A 19,840-nucleotide genomic window follows, 5' to 3' on the forward strand; every position below is an offset into this window, starting at 1 on the left:
CCAGTCAATCTTAAAGAAAATCAGTCCTGAATATTCACTGGGAGGACTGATGCTGAAGCTCCAATACTTTGGCCACCTGATGGCAAGAACGGACTAATTAGAAAAGACCATGATGTTGGGAAAGATTCCAAGTGGGAGGAGAGGGGATGATAGAGGATGGGGCGGTTGGATGGTATTGCCAACTCAACAGGCATTGATTTGAGTAGGCTCCAAGAGTTGGTGATGGGCAGGGAACCCTGGCATGCTGCAGTGCATGGGGTCACAAAGAATCAGACATGTCTGAGTAGCTGAAGTGAACTTACTCAGTGTCAGGGCTTCCCTAGTGGCCTAGACATTTAAAAATCTGCCTGCAATGCAGGAGACCCAGGTTCAATTCCTGGGTTGGGAAGATCTCCTGGAGAAGGGCATGGCAACCCGCTCCAGTACTCTTGCCTGGGGAATCTTATGGAGAGAGGAACCTGGTGGGATATCGTCCATGGCATCACAAAGAGTTGAACACGACTGAATGACTAACACACACTCAGTCTAAACTACAGATTGAAACTTCTCTGGACTGAGAATAAGCTGATTGGGCTCTAATTCTTTCTCGGTCAACAAGCAGATTGTTTTAAGTAGGATGTCTGATTTCTCATGACTGGGGCATGCTCAGAAAGTGGGGAGAATATCTGGTTTAAAAGATTCCTGGTAGTTTAGGAATAAATCATATATGACATGAAAGAAATACATTTTTGGGAAAGTTAAGATAGTTAAATAAACTTAGGCTATTTTCATTTTAATTTTTTCTCAGCAAACACTCTGGGCCAATCCTGGCAAAAGCCTTTGCACCCCAGCTGGAAAACTTCACCAGCTCATAGGAAATGGTGTCTCAGAAGCTTTTCACCTCACTGCTGCTGAGCCGCGAGATTGGAGGACTTGCCGAACGTATGCATAATGCATTTCAATATGCTTTTCATGTGGGCGATCTCAGTCTTCCCACGGTACTCTACTTAAGTATGATTCTTTCAATGAAGGAGTCTTCATAAGCAATTGAAGGTCAGGTCAGGTAAACTGGCCAAGACCACACAATGAGAAGAAATTAGCAGAACTTCAACTCCAGCAGATTCCTTTTCCTCCGGGTTCATGTCTTTGCTCTGCTATAAGCTGCCTTGTGTTCCATCCCCACCAGGACTCTGCTTTGAACACACAGATGATATGTTCTTAGTTCACATTAGGTGTTGGCGAGCCTTTTCCCTGAGTGACCAAGCGCAGGGTGGCATGTCATACACAGAATTCAGTGGCCCAGCAGTTACATCCCCCTGAAGATATGTGGTGCCTTTTCTGACCTCTCCCATTGGTCTAATTTTTTCTTATTCTTCAATTTCTTTCCTTGCCATCTTTTCCCTTTTCTCTATACTTTTCTCCACTCAGTGCTGTGTCTTGGGAATTTGGTGAGAGAAAAATGAGTGAGGATTAAGTCATTGCATAAGCGAGGGAAGAAGGCTGAAGCATTTTAGGTTTTGTTTTCCTTTTAACCAACCAAAATGAGTGAAATATGGTTGGTGGTACCTATTTTGTTATTTCCAGAGGCCTTGGGATTAAAAATATAATAAATGTACTTTCTTAAAATGCAGGTTAAATGTATCTTATGTCTTATCTCTTTATACAAATCTCCCTATTGTGAGAAAAAGAGACCAAAAGTATGCTGGCGTGCTTAAAGGAGGCAAAAGACCTGTATGTACTCCAAAAAACTATAAGACACTGATGAAAAAAAAAAAAAAAAACCTGAATATGCTTAGGCTGAATGAATCAATATTGTTAAAATGACCATACTACCCAAGGCAATCTACAGATTGCCTATAAATTTACCCATGGCATTTTTCACAGAACTGAAACAACAGAAAAAAAAAGAAAATTTGTATGGAAACACAAAAGAACTCAAATAGCCCAAACAGTCTCGACAAAGAAGAATGGGGCTTAAGGAAGCACATTCCCTGAGTGCATACTATACTACAAAGCTATACCGATCAGAAAAGTGTGTAACTCGTGCAAAAACAGACACGTAGATCAGCGGAGCAATTTAGAAAGCTCAGAAATAAATTCACACACATATGGTCAATTAATCTATAAAATGGTGGCAAGAATATCCAACAGAGAAAAGAGAATCTCTTCAATAAATAGTACTGGGAATACTAGACAGATACATGTCAGAGAATTAAATTAGAGCATTCTCTAACACCATATACAAAAATAAACTGAAGTCAGGATTTAAATGTAAAACTGGATACTATAACACTCCTAGAGAAAAGCATAGTCAGAACACTCTTTGATATATATCACAGCCATATTTTTGGATTCATCTCCTAGAATAATGGAAATAAAAACAAAAATAAGTGAAACTTAATTAAACGTTAAAAAGGTCTTGCACAGCAAAGGAAACCATATACAAAATGAGACAACTTACACGGTGGGAGAAAACACTTTCAAACAGCATGATCAACAAGGGATAGATTTCCAAATATACAATCATCTTATACAGCTCAATATCAAAAACAAACAACCCAATCAAAAAATGAGAAGAAGACCTAAATAGACATTTCACCAAAGAAGGCATCCATATGGCCAACAAACACATGAAAAAATGCTCAGTATCACTAATTTTTAGAAAAATGCAAATCAAAGTTTCCATGAGGTGTCACTTCACAGTGGTCAGAATGGCCATCATTAAAAAATCTACAAATAAGAATACTGGTGAGGACTCAGCAATCCCAGTACTGGTAATTTATCTGGAAAAGATGAAAACTCTAATTCAAAAAGAAACATGCCCCCACAATGTTCATAGCAGCACAATTTATTGTAGACAAGACACACAAACAACCTGTGTCCATCACCAGATGAATGGATAAAGAAAATATGCTATACATATATATGATATGTTTATGTGCACACACACAATGGAATATTAGCCATAAAAAAGAATGAAATAATGTCATTTGCAGCAACATAGACAGTCCTATAGACAGTAATACAAAAGAACTTATTACAAAGCAGAAATAGGCTCACAGACAGAGAAAACAAACTTACAGAATCAAACGGGAAAGGGAAGGGGAGAGATCCATTAGGAATTTGCTGTTAACAGGCATGTGTGTGTGTGTGTGTGTGTGTGTGTTGTTTAGTCGTGTCGGACTCTCTGCAACCCCATAGACTGTAGCCCACCAGGCCCCTCTGTCCACGGGATTCTCCAGGCAAGAACACTGGAGTGGGTTGTCATTTTCTTCTCCAAAAGAAACTATAGAAATAAAGTGAAGTCGCTCAGCCATGTCCGACTCTTTGCGACCCCGTGGACTGTAGCCTAACAGGCTCCTCCATCCATGGAATTTTCCAGGCAAGAGTACTGGAGTGGGTTGCCATTTCCTTCTCTTTATTAATAGATAGATACTAGTATATTTAAAATAGATAGCAAGAACCTAGTGTATAACACAGGTACCTATATTCAGTATCATTTATAATAACCTATATTCAGTATCATTTATAATAACCTATAAGGAAATATAATGTAAAAAAGAACATGTGTATGTATGTGTATAACTTTGCTATATGCCTAAAATATTTAAATCAACTATACTTCAGTTAAACAAATGGGAAAAAAAAGAATTAATGGAAATAATGAACAAAAGTGTTCTAGCCGAGTCTTACACACTGGGGATAGCAAGTAGGGTTATACAATATTTCTTACCTGAATATTCATCGAATGTAGACATTTGATCAAACGCTGACTGTCGGAGGGGGAGGAAGTTGACTATTATTTTGACATACGCATTATATTAAACTTTAGTCCTCAATAAATTTGGTCAGAAGTATGTTTGCATATTGGATCTTCCCAACCCAGAAATTGAATCTCGCATCTCCTGTGTCTCATGCATTGCAAGTGGATTCTTTACCTCTGAGTACCAGGAAAGCCCCTGAATATTAGGATGAACTTCAGAAAATACATTTGCTTCAGATGGTGAAGAAAATGCTGAATTTCTTGTATTTCATTCCTAAGAGTCCTTCTTGGTTAACCACATTTTTTCCCCCCTCTCTCATTATCTATAACATTTCCTTCTTTAGTTTAGAGATAACACCTTGTTCCATTTTGCAGCCCACCTACAACAATATTGTCATTGTTTTATGTTAAACTTGTTCCCAGATTGATTAGATGATGTATGGTGATGTATTGCCAAGTACAATAGGTTACCCAGAGAAAAATCTCTCTGCACAAGGAGAAGCTCATTGTCCTTGTGATTTTTTTTCCCCTACAGAAGATATGCTAAGGAATATAAATATATCTTTTGACCGTATTCATTGAGGACTAAAGTTTAATAAATGCTTATGTCAACATAGTAGTAAACTTTCCCCGACAGCCAACACTTGGAATGTCAACATACATATATGAATGCATATATGTGTGTTGTCATGGGGGATAGTGGTCGATGAAAACTCAATCCTTAGACTGGGAAACAATATTCAGAAGACATTCAACTTACTGCAGGAAACAATGCAAGGAAGGAAATGTTAGTCAAGGGTGAAAGGCGCCATATGTCATGCAGTACCTGGGCACAACAGGGAGTCAGCCTAATAGCTATCTCCATGCACCCTGCTGTGCGTAGGTATCGCGGACATATGGTATATTTCACCCTGAACTGTGAATTTCCTGAAACAGCTGTAATGTTCTTTTAATGAAGTTTGTGTGGGTCATTATATATAAGCCGGGATGTTTAAAGCACCCCTGTTTCTTCCACTCACAGCAATCAAAGGACATTTGTCCTTGTTAATATATGCTTCTAACTACTGTGTTTTTCCAGGTTTGAAATGTTACCTGCTCAACGGCCTCCTTTCTCCTCTCTCCCTTTCTCCGGAAATCTGTTTTTCTCTCTCCATTTATAGATCTGATTCCCTTTTCTTCTTTTTCTATTTTCTGTAGTTAGCACAGGCCAAATTGAGGAAAGGCCCTTTCAAGTTATTTTTAAATTAACATCTTAAATATCAAAAGTGTGTGCACTTTTATTTTCAAAATGTTTGCAGCAACATTTGGATCTCAATTTCAAGTTTTAGATTTCAAGCATTTCCTAAGTAGGAAGCTCTGTTCATTATCTCTTGAAGTGTCTTTTTTTTTTTTTCCCCCTTTGGGGCATTTTATTCTTGTTCTAAATTCAGCACAGCCAGTTCTGATTTGCAGCCTGTGACTTAGAAATAGTTTAATGGGATTTGTAGATTCAAACAGTACAATATATCCCGATTGTGAGAATGAGAAAGAAAATCTTATAAGGGTTGAGTGGAGAGTAAATTATGATAAAAATCATATAAACCTGTAGTAAAGGATATGGGTGAAAGATATACTTTTAGGGAGATATTCTTGATGTGAAATTAATTTGGCATAAGTGTAACAGCTAAGGAGATAGTTCATCCAAAATCAATGAAGATAGTTACTAGCTCAAATAAGACAAATGACACTAGCTTAGAAAACAATTATTTCTCATGGTTCATTGCTGCTGCTGCTGTTAGTTACTAAGTTGTGTCCAACTCTTTGCGACCCCATAGACTGTAGCCCGCCAGCCTCCTCTGTCTGTAGGATCTCCCAGGCAAGAATATAGGAGTGGGTTGCCATTTCCTTCTCTGGGTGATCTTCCCAACCCAGGGATCAAACCCATGTCTCCTGTGTCTCCTGCACAGCAGGTGAATTCTTTACCTCTGTGCCACCTGGAAAGCCCCAAGCTTCCTTGAGGGGGGAATAAAATCTTAGTCAATAAGGACCCAAATAATTACTTACTTAAATTAATAATGATTCAAATTTTTTTTAAAAGATACTAGTATGTAGTAGAACACAACACTGTAACTCCACATGAGGACTTTTTATTGTAGTTTTGAATTATGATAAATGTGAGAACTACCTCATTTTAAATGATTTTGCTTAACTTAAATATACAGTTTCTACTCTTTGAAAATAGATGTTTAAATATTTTACCTGATAGGAAAATATTTATGGTAATAGGGGAGATGTAGCCATATTCTTCCATAAAGATTAAGAAACTGAAATGTCCACACAAAAATTGTTTAAGCCAATCTTTATTAATAAAGTGTGCTTTTGGCTCAAAGGTCTTTGCGTTTGGTAATGAATAGCTGAATGGGTACAGATTAGGTTGCAGATTCTTCTAGGCATTTTCTTTAGTTAAAAAGAAAAGTTTTGTTTTGTTTTTAGAACATTCTATATGCTCTAACCATATTTAAATGTTTTGACATCAATCAAATTGCTTTTCTGAATGGGAAAATCACATTAAAGCTAATTTTACTATCTTAGAATTTATGATACTTAATGTCTATAAAAAGTTTACTTTTGTTCAGTTTTTGATAAAAGGATTAACCAAGTAAAACAAAGCAAAAGAAATACCATAGGGCAGTCTCCTTGAGAAAATGTATTGCTTGACTGGTATATATATTTCTAAAGGTTTCTACAAGATCTTTATGACAAGTAAATTTATATATATTCATTAAAGTAGGAACACATTATCAGTATTAATTACTCAAGTCCTTTTGCTCTAAAAAGTGATTTTTATTTTAAAGTATTTTATAATTCTTATTTAAAAATAATATATATTCTTCTTTCCTTAATTAGTCCATGGAGGGATTTTTTTTTTTTTTTCCCATTTGCATCATGGTTGCAGTCACTTACAATAATTGACAGTTCTTTGTACTGAGGGCCATATGTAGCCAAGACGGGCAGCTCACGATGGAGACACCTAACACCTGGGTTCACACCCCAAAACCCTCCCCTAGTTTGCTGTACCAACCGCGGGCAGGGCAAATGATTTCTCCTAATTACCTTATCTGCAAAATGAAAATGTGTATCTAGGGCAATGCTCCTTTACCTTTAGTATGCATAAAGATCACCTAGGATCTTGTTGAAAATGCAGGTTCTTTCCCTCACCCTTCCCCTCCGGCAACCGTAAGTTCATTCTCTAAGTCTGTGAGTCTGACATGGGTAAGGGATAGCTATGGAGTTTGGAATGGACATGTACACACTGCTATATTTAAAATGGATAACCAAAAAGGGGCTACTATAGAGCAGAGGGAACTCTGCTCAGTGTTATGTGGCAGCCTGGATGGGAGGGGAGTTTGGGGGAGAATGGATACTCATGTATGTAGGGCTGAGTCTCTTCGTTTTTCACTTGAAACTATCAGTGTTGTTAATTGGCTATACCCTAATACAAAATAAAAAATTAAAAAAATCCCAGACTCAGTAGTTCTGGGATGGGGCCTGAGATTCTGCATTTCTAAAAGTCTCCCACTTTATGCCAGTGATACTGACTCAGGTTGAACAAAAAGGCTCATTCCAGTTTCTTGTAGTCCTTGACTGAACAGTAGAAGAACCTACGGAGATTTTTAACAATCCAATGCCTGAGTCCTAGCTCAGACAATTGAAATGAAACTTGTGGTAGGCATTCCAGGTCCAGGCATCAATATTTTTAGTTACCCAGGTGATGCAAAAATCAAGCCAGAGTTGAGAATAATTATTTGAGATGATACCTGATTTCTGTTCCAGCCCTATGAATGCCTTGGTAGACAAGGTATACTTTGTAAAACCATGTATTGTGTTGCACAATGGGACAACCTGTCAATTACAGAAGATTGAATAAGAAAATGGATAATTTTTCAGATAGGGAATTCATGTTAGCACTGCATGTCTCACAGTAAAAGGAGCAAAACAAGAAAATTGAAAAATGTAATTGAATACCACCAGGAGTTCCGAAGGGAGATGAAGAATCTATTAAAAAAAAAATGGTTTGACTTGGTGCAAAGACTGTAACTTGAAGCAAAGAAAAGACAAAGGTCAAGGCCACATTTAATTAATCATGGGAAAAGCCACATGTAATTAACAGTTGTGTGGGATAAATATCCATGTCTGTGTGCTTGTAAAGGTGAAATGGATCTTGCTTGAGCTTGGGCCTATGACCACAGAGGATGTTCAGTCATTCTTAGTGGAGCTAACTAATCTTTCGGTCCCTTGGGACAAAGAGTGCCCATACCCGTAATTATAATTACAATTACCCTCTGTCCAAGCTCTTGATTTAGTTTTCTGCCTGACACTTAGGACCTTCTAACATATCACAGTATGTAATTCCTTTGTTTGCATTAAAATATAATGGGAAATTTTTGTCTTATTTTCCTTTTGTATCCAGGTAAGTGCCCGGAAAAATGCCTTAGTACAAAATATGCGTCTTGGGTGAATACAGGTTGAAAAAGCAAATACATGGTAGAAATATAGTTAGAATAGAACAACAAAATAGCAAAGGAAGAAGAGAGAATAAAAGAATGTAATTTCAGAAGATCTAGAGATCCGTTCTGACTCCTCCTACTGGCTAGCAGAATTTGTGTTGCTTTTATATAAAATCTCAGCCTTATAAACTATTGTGTCTTGAATATCTTAAGATGTTTACACCATAACATTCTCATTAAGTAACAAAATGTACATTTAAAATTCTAAAAACCAACAGAATTTTATGAGTAAAATATTTCAAATATCATACTAGGTACTTAAATGATTAAAGAATCCTAAATTCAACTGCAGAAAATTACTCTTGCATATTTGCAAGAGGAATTGAACACTTCCATATTATGTTTTCTTTTTTTTTTGCTTTTTCAGAGAACTCAGTAATTTTCTGATTATATATTTTATTCTGTTCTTTGGAGCCTGATTCCACAATTATATAGTGGCAGACTCTTATTCTACATTCTGGAAATAACTTAGTCTAAATTCATTCTGAATTCTTAGAAGACTTTAAGGTTGGTATCAATGAGAATCCAACAATGGGCTGAAGAGATTGACATTTTTGCATGTCCTTACATTTGGGTCAATAGAATGGGAAGTTTTATTTGGGTGTGATCTGGGTTTGAAGGAAAGTTTGTTCACTTAACAAATCTAGACAGGTTATAGTCAAGTATATTCTGTGTTCTTTCTAGCTTGTGTATGACAGGAAATAAAAGAGGTAAAGGGACTGGCGACAGTGATGTGGTGTTTGTTCATTCTGTGGTTTAATGGGATCTTTGTTAGTATAAAGCCTTATTAAACAACTTATTAGGGTCAGTTTAATTGATGATTTCCTGATGGTGTTTATGGATATTTTACTTTATTGGTTTTGTTTTCTTTCAGTCTCCTATTCTTTAAAGTATGTATGGGAGGGAAATGTCTGATCACAGCAACTCTATTTACAGGCTTTAAAAAAATATTTTATGGGATCTTTAATGATATTTTGGAATTTGCTTTTGCCATAGTGTGTTTAGATAATTATAGCTTCCTTTTAATGCCCTGTACCTTCATTCTGATTTTCTTGACTCTGATCTATATTAACATTTGGAAAATCTAAATCAACAACAATTATTTATTTCACAAAATACTGCTAAAAACAGATAGTTGAGTTTGTTTGTGTTAACTTGAGTTAACAGACACTTCAATCAAATTGTGAATTTTAGAGACAATATATTCTTATATGTGTTTAATACTGTGGTTGAATCAATGGGAAAAAGGAGACGACCGCTTATAAAGAGAGGTCTGTTTCCCCTCCATTAAGTTTAATTGCAAACATTTCAGGCATAATGAATCACTGCTGACCATAGGCCACTCCATTGTCATTCTGTGGTCATTGTGGCTGCTTGTGGGTGCGAGTTTTGTATCTTCAATTAGTTGTGGGAAGAAAATTGTAAGCATAATTGTGAATATTGGTGGAGCCCTTTTGTAAGTTGCTCATGAAAAGAAAATTTTAAAAAAAGCAAATAACTTTTAAAGTCCTTTGGCCTACTAAAACTTAAAACTTTTTTTTGCCTCATGGAAGTGAAAAAAAATGCTTCTTTTATTTTTGGTTCTCTGTATTAGTCCAGTGGAACAATCCAAAAAGCCATTTATGAGAAATTTTAAAATGTACTTTGAGAAAACCATCATAACTATATTTTAAAATTGTTTTGCAAAGCCCTGGGCAGTTCAAAGAGCCAAGCAAACAAAAGATATAAAATTACTTTGGTTTTTCTCAAGCCTGTAACCATCAGAATAAAACAAAACTGACTGCTTTGGGTCGATTATAGAAATAATGCAGCCAGAGATGCCAATATAGGGCAGAATTTACTAGAAAAGAGGAAGAAAGTCGTAGCCAGTGAAGTCATGTGTTCATGAGGTCATGCTACCTGCAGCATTGTGAACATTAGATACTTAGCAGCTTGAGTCAAAAAGTAAGATAAACAGAGAAGGATCACAGTGATGACAGACTCAGAATACATTTTGTTGGTGGTAGATGTAATTAAGAATTCAATTATAGTAGCTATTCGGACTAAACTCACTATGGTGAATTCAGTGTTTAAGCAAAGAAGGTAGAAATAATAAGGGTTGAGCTGTGGACTTATTTTTTGTTTCTGACTATGAGTAGAAAAGAGTGGTAATTCTAGGGTGTATATATGTGTGTTAGTTGCTCAGTTGTGTCTGACTTTGCGACCCCGTGGACTGTAGCCCACCAGGCTCCTCTGTCCATGGAATTCTCCAGGCAAGAATACTGGAGTGGGTTGCCATTTCATTTTCCAGGGAATCTTCCCGATCCAGGGATTGGAAGCTGGCTATCTCATATTGTGGGCTTAGACTGTTTACTGTCTGAGCCACCAGAGAAGCCCTGGTGTGTGGGTGTGTGTGTGTGTGTGTGTGTGTATACACATATGCCAAAATACATACAAAAATCCCACACACAGATTGTTTTATGTGTAAGTATATATGTAAATGCAAAGAAAACATAATGAAAAATAATGGGATATGAAAAGTAGCTAAAGTGGTTACTTGTAAGACAGGAGATTGGAGAGGGAAGCTTTTGCTATATAATTTTAATTTTTTACCAGAAGTCATGTACTGCTTTTGTAATTGTTTTTTTTTTTTTTTTTTTTAGAAAATTAGTACAAGACAAAAAAAAAAAAAGAAAATAAAACTTAGCCCTTTGAGACAGAGGCTGAAAAGCTAGAAGGTAATTAATCTTTCTAAGTTTCAAAGTAGGTAGAGTGTCTGGAGGCAGCAAATAGAAAAGTCAACAGTGTGAACTTAGTAAACATGCTTCTCCTTCCTGGCCTTCGTGCCTGCTTGTTCCTTTGCTTAAAGCGCTCCTCACAGACAGTTGCAAGACAAATTCCTTCACTTTTGTCTGTGATAAAGTGTAGTTTCTCTGGATGGCCCTGTTTCACCTTTCCTAGATACATATTTCCTGCTACCCTTTACCCATGCTATTGCCCTGAATTCGTTTGCTTCCTAGCATTTTTCACTGTATCTGAAATATATTCATTCATTTTAACATGGATGTCTGTTCCCAGGGCCAGAATGTAAGCTCCGTGATGGTCAAGCCTTTGGCTCTCTCTTGTCCCAGCACCGAGAACAGTGCTGGGCACATAGCAGACGCAGAAAACATACATATTGAAGAGGAAAAGGAATCTTATAGATTGTCATATTATACACTCTCAGGAGCAAAAGCCAAATAAGATGAAACCTAAAACAGGATACCAAACATAATGTAACCAACTGTCTTGAAAGTTAACTTGTTCTACTTCCAAGTAAGCATTATATCTTGTATTTCGTATCTGTTGGGTATTTGAGTGTGTCTCTTGGTATTAAATGGAGAATTTAAAAGTGAAGTACAGAATATACAGAATAGGGAGAATTGTAGCTTAATGTTAAGTCTGAACTATCCCTTCCTAGTAAGGATGCTTTTAACATGTGCTGTAATTCCCTGATTTCTCATTGTTTCCACCTTATGGCTATCATAGACAGTCTCAAAGAAGAACATTATGGCCTGGGACTGCTGTTTTAGACTCAAAAAGATCTTATTACAGAAATACATACTTTAAAAATACTTCTCTGTCATGATGTTGAACTTATATTTTTTCTTAACCCCATTTTTTATTAAAGTAATTATTTACTGAGTATTCCTATAAGCACACAACAGGAATGGACACATTCAAATGTGACTTTAAAAACTCTTTAGCTATTGTCCGTATAGTCCAGAAAGAATATGTTGAGTTTTATCCTGAATTTTACACTCCAAATAAAAATCAATTGAAATTTTGTCTGAAGTTGTTCCAAATTGTTGGCTTTACAAACCTACTCTCCCTTATACACACTTAGTAATACAGCATGTTCAAGTTTTTAGAGCAAATAACACCTGCCTTGAGTATAATAAATGGTGAAGATAGAATTTTCTAGAACTTCAACTACAATGCAGATACTGGGGAGGATAGTTTATTATTCGACCTACAGTGCAAGAAAACTTGCAAGATACAGATTTTTATTGGTCTTTCCTTGTGTATTTCAACATCACTACTGTAAAATTAATTTTGCTTTGTTGTTTGAATGACTAGATTTATCTGTAAAAGATGTACAAAAATCATGAAGCAAGTGGATTTTAAATTGCAGAGTGCTTCAAATAAACATATGAGATATCTTTAATGTTATAAATGCTAGACAGCAAAAGTAGAGTTTTAAACAGCCTAATATGGTAAAGAAAGATAATGAATTTTAGGTATATACACATTTCTGACACTGAGGATAGTCTAGGAAAAAAATAGTTTGCCTTAATTTCAGTAGCTAAAGGCGATAGTATGTATGTTTTTTTGTGTGTGCGTATTAATCACCGTAAGGAATACTAAAATCTTTATGTGACAGTTTAGAATCTTAGGATTACTCGACATTTTATGACCTCTTCCAGAATTATCACAGTGCTGGAAAGGTGTTTAAAAAATGTGGAATTATTTGTAAGAATGCAGAGCCCAGGACCCTGAAGTCTAGCATTCTGGGTTTTAAAAGCATTTATCTAGCATCCCAAATTTTGAGAACTACTTGTTGGCAATATCATGAAAGAGACAATAATACAATAACCATAGTGATTATACCAATATAACATTAATATCTAATATTTCACGTGTGTTTATCACTTACCACCTCCTTGGTTGCTCAGATGGTAAATAATCTACCTTCAATACAGGAGACCTGGCTTCGATTCCTGGGTTGGGAAGATCCCTTGGAGAAGGGAACGGCAACCCACTCCAGTATTCTTTCCTGGAGAATCCCATAGACAGAGGAGCCTGGCAGGTTACATTCCATGGTGTCACAAAGAGTTGGACATGACTGACGGACTAACATACACACGTTTATAGACATATTACATGTAGTAAGTCCTTGACTGAGTGCCTAATACACACACACACCTTTATAGGTATGTTACATATATTAACTCCTGGACTGAGTGACTAACCCAACCTTATAGGCATGTTTCATGCATTAAGTCCTTTACTAGTTGCAATTACACTGTATGATGGACACTGTTGCAAACTTCACTTACTGTTGAAAAAAGTTTGGCACAGAAAGGTTAAGCAATTTGACCACATAGCACAGTGTGTAAGTGACAGAAGGCTGGAACGAGCAATGGAACAAAGGGAACATGTTTTCTGAGTCTGCCATATGAACCCTTTTAGAATTTCCTTGGGCCACGTCCTTGTCAAGAACGGTGAGTCAGAGATGAACACAGCACAGGCTGCTCCCAAAGGTCTTTAAAGTCCAGAGAGGAGACAGACAAACCCACTAAGCCAGAAGAAAATATAAGTAGAAGACGATCAGGGAGGAGAGGAAAACTATTAACTCCAGACAAAATCTCCACAGGGGAGGAGACTCAAACTTCAAGATTGAGTGGAAATAGCAGATAAGATGGTAGCAACTTTCCCTAAAGTATAAGCCGTGTCTACAAGGCCACAGAACATTAGACCATGGCATCTTTAGGATAAAAACAATTCATTATGCACAAGTGCAGTGTGTAAGTTGAAGACAAGTGGGAGGCACTGAAGCTGGAGGGGTAGATCAGGACAGATCATGAAGAAAACGGCTTCACTGGCCATGCCAAGGCGATTGGCCAAGGGTGTATCGGTTTTGCCCCCTGAGTTGTGCAGGGCAAAACTGACTGTAATGTCTGCAGTGGGGGAGTGGCCATGGACAGTATTAAAGAGGGAAATCAAGCTTGCCTGGAAAATCCCATGGATGGAGGAGCCTGGTAGGCTGCAGTCCATGGGGTCGCTAAGAGTCGGACACGACTGAGCGACATCACTTTCACTTTTCACTTTCATGCATTGGAGAAGGAAATGGCAACCCACTCCAGTGTTCTTGCCTGGAGAATCCCAGGGACAGAGGAGCCTGGTAGGAGGCCGTCTATGGGGTCGCAGAGAGTCGGACACAACTGAAGCGACTTCGCAGCAGCAGCAAGCTGTAAGATTTGCTGCAAACTTAAACCAGTTTTCTCTAAAGCATTCATAGGAATACTAGCACCCACATGAAATATAGTTGAATCTGAGACCTGGTCAAGTCTGATTTGATCGAAATGAACCATTTTAAGGATAGAAAAGCTATCAGCTATGAAGCTCAGGGTTCATCCAGGCTCTCCTCTCAGAATTCTTAAAAAATTATCTATGTTCATAAAGTTGTCACTACTGAGGGCAGGGACTCTATCAGAGAAATCAGTTGCAGACTCAAGCCCTGACTTCGACAGGGCTGCCACGTGGCACACCTGTTGGCTTTTGCTGTAGATACTGCATTTTGCCCTATCACTCAAGAAACTTGTGGGAAAGGTGCTAATAAACTCAGAGCAAAGCTAGTCCTTAAGCAGGGCTTGGGCAGGGTGGTTTGTCTAGGGCCTCCTCATGGTAGGAGGGCGACCACCAGGGCAAGGATCTCAGAGAAATTGCCAACACAAGTTTCAAGTAATGCAGCAAAGCAGACAGAAGCTGAGGAATCAGAAAGTGCTCCTGAAAGAGGGAACAAGTTAACAAATTGCCAACAAATTGAAGTATGGAGAAAAATCTATATAAATTGAAGAATAGAGAAAAATCTATACAAGCAGGAAGGCAAACTTTAGAGACTCCTGAGGAAATGATTATGGATGAGTTGCTGGGGAAAAAATAGTGCAAGTAAGCAGGCTTGGTTAAAAAAAGCCTCATAGGGAAACTTCCCTGGCAGTTCAGTGGTTAAGACTTCACCTTTCAAGGCAGGAGCTGCAAGTTCAATTCCTGGTGGGAGGAACTAAGATCCCACATACCTCCTGACGAAAAAACAAACAAAAAAAGACAGAAGCAGTATTGTAACAAATACAGTAAAGACTTTAAATATGGTCCACATCAAATAAATCTTTTTAAAAAATGTTAAAAACTTACAGGAAAAGAGAAGAAAGTTATTTAAAAATAATTGTTTAACGATATGGTATACCTGGTAATGTTAACGTGGAAAATGACCAGAGATGTTCCTAACTTTCTAAAATAATCATCTGAAAAATACTTGGGGCTTCCCCGATGGCTTAGTGGGTAAAGAATCTGCTTGTGATGCAGGAGACACAGGAGATTCGGGTTCAGTCTGTGGGTTGGGAAGATCCCCTGGAGGAGGAAATGGCAACCCACTCCAGTATTCTTGCCTGGAAAAGCCAATGGACAGAGGAGCCTGGTGGATTACTGTCCAAAGGGTCAGAGTCAGACATGACTGAACTCACACACACACACATTAAGTCCTTAGCTGAGAGTCAATCCTGGGCAAATTTGATGACAAAGCCTACCTTCTTGCAATTATAGCGACTTAACCAATTCTGCAAGCCCTAATGTAAATATGACTCATTCACGCAGGAGGCCACAGCCTTTCCTCAAGGGAAGGCTCTTCGATCTAAGCTACTTTGCAAGGTTTGGAGTAGGTGTGTTCTTGTACAGCTAAAGGTGAAGTGGGATACATGATCTGGTCATACTTGAAAAATGCACTATAATGCTCTTCCTTGCAGGCACATTATAAAAATTGCTATTCCTGGAATGGATAGTTTTCATTTGTTGATTTTTTATGGAGACAATTGATTTCAATATGGAATAGCAAAAGTGTCGTGTTTATCTCTAAGGGCAATTATAAACACTGACGATACACACTAAGAAATACTTTTTAAAGTGGGTAGGCTGGCAACTGAGTGAAATCTCTGAGTTTATACTTGACCTTATTGCTTTTCAGAAATGCAGAGTCAGTCATATAAGAATAGATTATAAACATATCTTAAGTACCTGGGTCAGTGAGCAGAACAGTCCCTGATAAGGTTTAGTGTCAGCCAGCGTAGTGTAAAGCGAAGAGTGAAACAGCTCAGCTGTATGTGTAGAAAGAGGCCTCTGACATATTGATTCCTGTTCTTGGCCCGTGGATCATGCTTGTAGCATTTGCCTTGCAGCTGCTGAGTCTGCCTTCTCACCTATGTTGTCCTTCTCTATCATTCCATACCGTGGCCCAGCAGAGTGGATTAAGGAATGTGTTTTAAAACGGGCACAATTTTTCCCAGTCCTTTCATCTTCCATAACTATGTAAGTGGGACAACACAGCATGAGATGTTGTCAGGAAAGGCACTGGAATGCCAATCAAGCATCACCTTCAGGGCAAGAGATGGGTTACAGGCAGACACCTGTGATGGTGTAGGCAATCCTGGTTTTTGCATTTTGAGACGATAAAACATTGGAAAGATGTGCAGAAGAAGTGCACAGGACACAGGATGTAAGATGGGAAAGAGGATGCTGCTCTGCAGCATTAAAGAGACTGTGGAAGTGACAGTTAAAAATGCATAATCAGTTATTGAGATTGTAAATGAAAAAAAAAACTTCTTCATATTTTTCTGTAGTTATTATTTGTGTACTCTTAAACAAGAATTGCATGCTCACTCAGTTATGTCCGACTTTGTGACCCCCATGGACAGTAGCCTGCCAGACTCTTCTGTCCATGCAATTTTTCAGGCAAAAATACTGGAGTGGGTTACCATTTCTTCCTACAGGGGATTTTCCCAACTTGGTGATCAAACCCAATTCTTCTGCGTCTCTTGAATTGGCAAGCGGATTCTTTACCACTGACTCGCCTGGGAGGTCCTAAATAAGATATCTACTTCCTCATTTGTATCTTCCAACAAGCCTGTAAGATAAAGTCTAATGTTTCTCTTTATAGGAGAAAGGATTGAACCCTGAGACCCTGAGACATGGCAAAACTGGCTACATTCCTGGAACTAGTCAGTCCTTGAACTCAGGCTGGCTGAATTCACAAATTTTTAGAATCAAAATCTGAGGAAAAAATTCCAGGTTTTATCTAAAATGAGAATATGTGACATTAAGTATAAATATTTGGAAATAATTTTTTCCAAGTATTTTTCCCTTGGGCTTCCCTAATAGCTCAGTTGGTAAAGAATCTGCCTGCAATGCAGGAGACCTGGGTTCGATCCCTTGGTTGGGAAGATCCCCTGGAGAAGGGAAAAGCTTCCCACTCCAGTATTCTGGCCTGGAGAATCTAGTCCATGGGGTCGCAAAGGGTCGGACACAACAGAGCGACTTTTCACTTTGACTTGGAAATACTAGTCCACATGGTAAAGAATGACTTTTTAAATTAAGAGGAAATGCAAGTGGGTTTGGAAAGGTCTGGACAATTTTGTTGAATGTCCACTAATATAATTTGGTTCTGGGTTTATATTTACAGAGAAGCTAAAGCCCCCCCCCCCACCACCCTGCCCTCCTGTCCAGTGTCTTCCTGTGGGCCTCTCCTTGAGCTCCTCTCTGGCAGCGCTGCAGTGCCAGTGCTTCTGAAACAACCTGCAGAGCCTTTTGCTTTGAAAACTGAGACTCAAGCTGTAATTGACGTTCTGTTTGTGGTACAATTAACCGAATGAGTCACTACCTATGATGATAGAGGAAAAGAACATGAGGCCAGGAGGTGGGAGTCGACTATTTGCTAAGAAATTCCTTTAGCCCCAACAACAATTTTTTTCTAGGCATATAAGATAATAATCAAAGTGGAGGTATTCCTGAAATTTACAATATTCCAAATCAAACTGTTGTGATAGTACAGTTATACAGACATATTGTTTTTGGCCTTGTAGTGATTACGCAGAGCAGAATCAAAGACCTTGAAGAATTTAAACCGGTATCATGGATTTTTTTTATTATTATCATTTTTCATTTTTGAATCTTTGTTCCCCTGTTTCGGAAAATACTGTTGTGTAAGTCCAAATGGTTTTCAGTGTGCAAAGCTATGGAAAGTAATACATTGGGACAGTTTGCTTTAATTAATTAATTACATTTTGGTGGGGATTTGCTGATTTGAAACTTTTTTACTTCCTGAGGATGATAAAGAATGAAGACGATGAGAGGACACATTATATATCTTGATTATAACCTTAATATAGTAACTATAATATATTTATAAAACTACACTATGAAATCGATAATAAATAAATCATGACAATAGGTAATGATATACTTAAAAAGTATTGCAAATGGTTAACAAAATGATGAAGCCCGTCCCCAGCCTTCATATGAACTCCAGCAGTTCAGTCAAGCTTTTCAGTGTTGAGAGATGGAAGGTTAAGAGCACAGGTTGAGAGATGGAAGGTGATGTAGTTAGAAGCTTATTATGTCAAAGCACTGAGGTCACACATTTCTGCTGAAATAACTATAGCTCACATTTAATAAACCCTTGCTATGTGAAAAGTTCTGGATTATTCAGCTCTCATGATGACTCCATAAGGTGATACTCTCATTATCTCCATTTTTAACAAAGAAGGAAATTTAGCTTATCATTAATTAGAAAATTAAAATTTAATACTGATTAGCCTAAGCAGGTTAGGCCAAGATGGGACATAAAGTTTTCAGGGGCCTGATTATAAATTCATACTGTGAATTATGAGACTATATTAATTAAAAGAATAAAATCAGTTTTCGAATAAACATAGTTTAAATCATATTGAGTTCTCTAATCGACTAACCAACTAAATATATGTGTATGATGGGATAGGTGAGATTGAGAAGAGTTGCTGCTGCTGCTGCTGCTGCTGCTAAGTCACTTCAGTCATGTCTGACTCTGTGCGACCCCACAGACGGCAGCCCATGAGGCTCCCCCGTCCCTGGGGTTCTCCAGGCAAGAACACTGGAGTTGGGTTGCCGTTTCCTTCTCCAATGCATGAAAGTGAAAAGTGAAAGTGAAGTCACTTAGTCATGTCTGACTCTTAGCGACCCCATAGACTGCAGCCCACCAGGCTTCCCTGTCCATGGAATTTTCCAGGCAAGAGTACTAGAGTGGGGTGCCATTGCCTTCTCCTGAGAAGGGTTGGTTATTTGTAAATATTAAGGAATTTTACTACAAATATTTATAAATATGTAGGTTATATATATATATAAATTTGGCGTATGGTTACTTATCATCTACCAGGTGGTGTGGTGGTAAAAAACTTTGCCTGCCAGTTCAGAAGACACAAGAGACATGGGTTTGATCCCTTGATTGGAAAGATTCCCTGGAGCAGGAAGTGGCAACCCACTCCACTGATCTTGCTTGGAAAATTCCATAGACAGAAGAGCCTAATGGGCTACAATCCATTGGGTTGCAAAGAGTCAGACATGGCTGAGCGTGCATGCACAATACTTACTTAGCAATGTTACATTAGTTTCTACTGTACAGCAAAGTAAATCAGCTGTATGTATACATATATCCCCTCTACTTTGGATTTCCTTCCTGTTTAGGTCACCACAGAGCATCGAGTGATACTGTTTTTTTGTTGTTTTTTTTTTTTTTTTTATGAAGTGGAATGGAAGCTTTCTACTCTGTGAGTGAGTGAAGTCACTCAGTCGTGTCCAACTCTTTGTGACCTCATGGACTGTAGCCTACCAGGCTCCTCCGTCCATGGGATTTTTCCAGGCAAGAGTACTGGAGTGGGTTGCCATTTCCTTCTCCAGGGTATCTTCCTGACCCAGGGATTGAACCTAGGCCTCCCACATTGTAGGCAGA

General features: G+C 38.0%; 1 long non-coding RNA gene across 9 annotated transcripts in view; it reads left to right on the forward strand.

Annotated features, from left to right (window-relative positions):
- Positions 1–19,840, forward strand: part of LOC147363893 (uncharacterized) — a 207,239-nt gene that overhangs the window by 29,055 nt on the left and 158,344 nt on the right. For 2 of the 9 annotated variants that reach the window (XR_015133596.1, XR_015133591.1), the window contains 2 exons: positions 10,932–11,006; positions 11,347–12,089. The exons of 5 other annotated variants lie outside the window; for them this stretch is intronic. This is a non-coding gene — a long non-coding RNA (uncharacterized LOC147363893). Of the gene's footprint in view, positions 1–787; positions 5,502–10,931; positions 11,007–11,346; positions 12,090–19,840 lie in introns of those variants that run through there. 2 more of the 9 variants (XR_015133600.1, XR_015133592.1) reach the window with 1 other exon arrangement.

Source organism: Bos grunniens, chromosome 10 (genome assembly GCF_055505025.1).
Source record: "Bos grunniens cultivar Pamir isolate PY7600 chromosome 10, Bosgru_T2T1.0, whole genome shotgun sequence".
In the NCBI taxonomy this organism is placed as follows: Eukaryota; Metazoa; Chordata; class Mammalia; order Artiodactyla; family Bovidae; genus Bos; species Bos grunniens.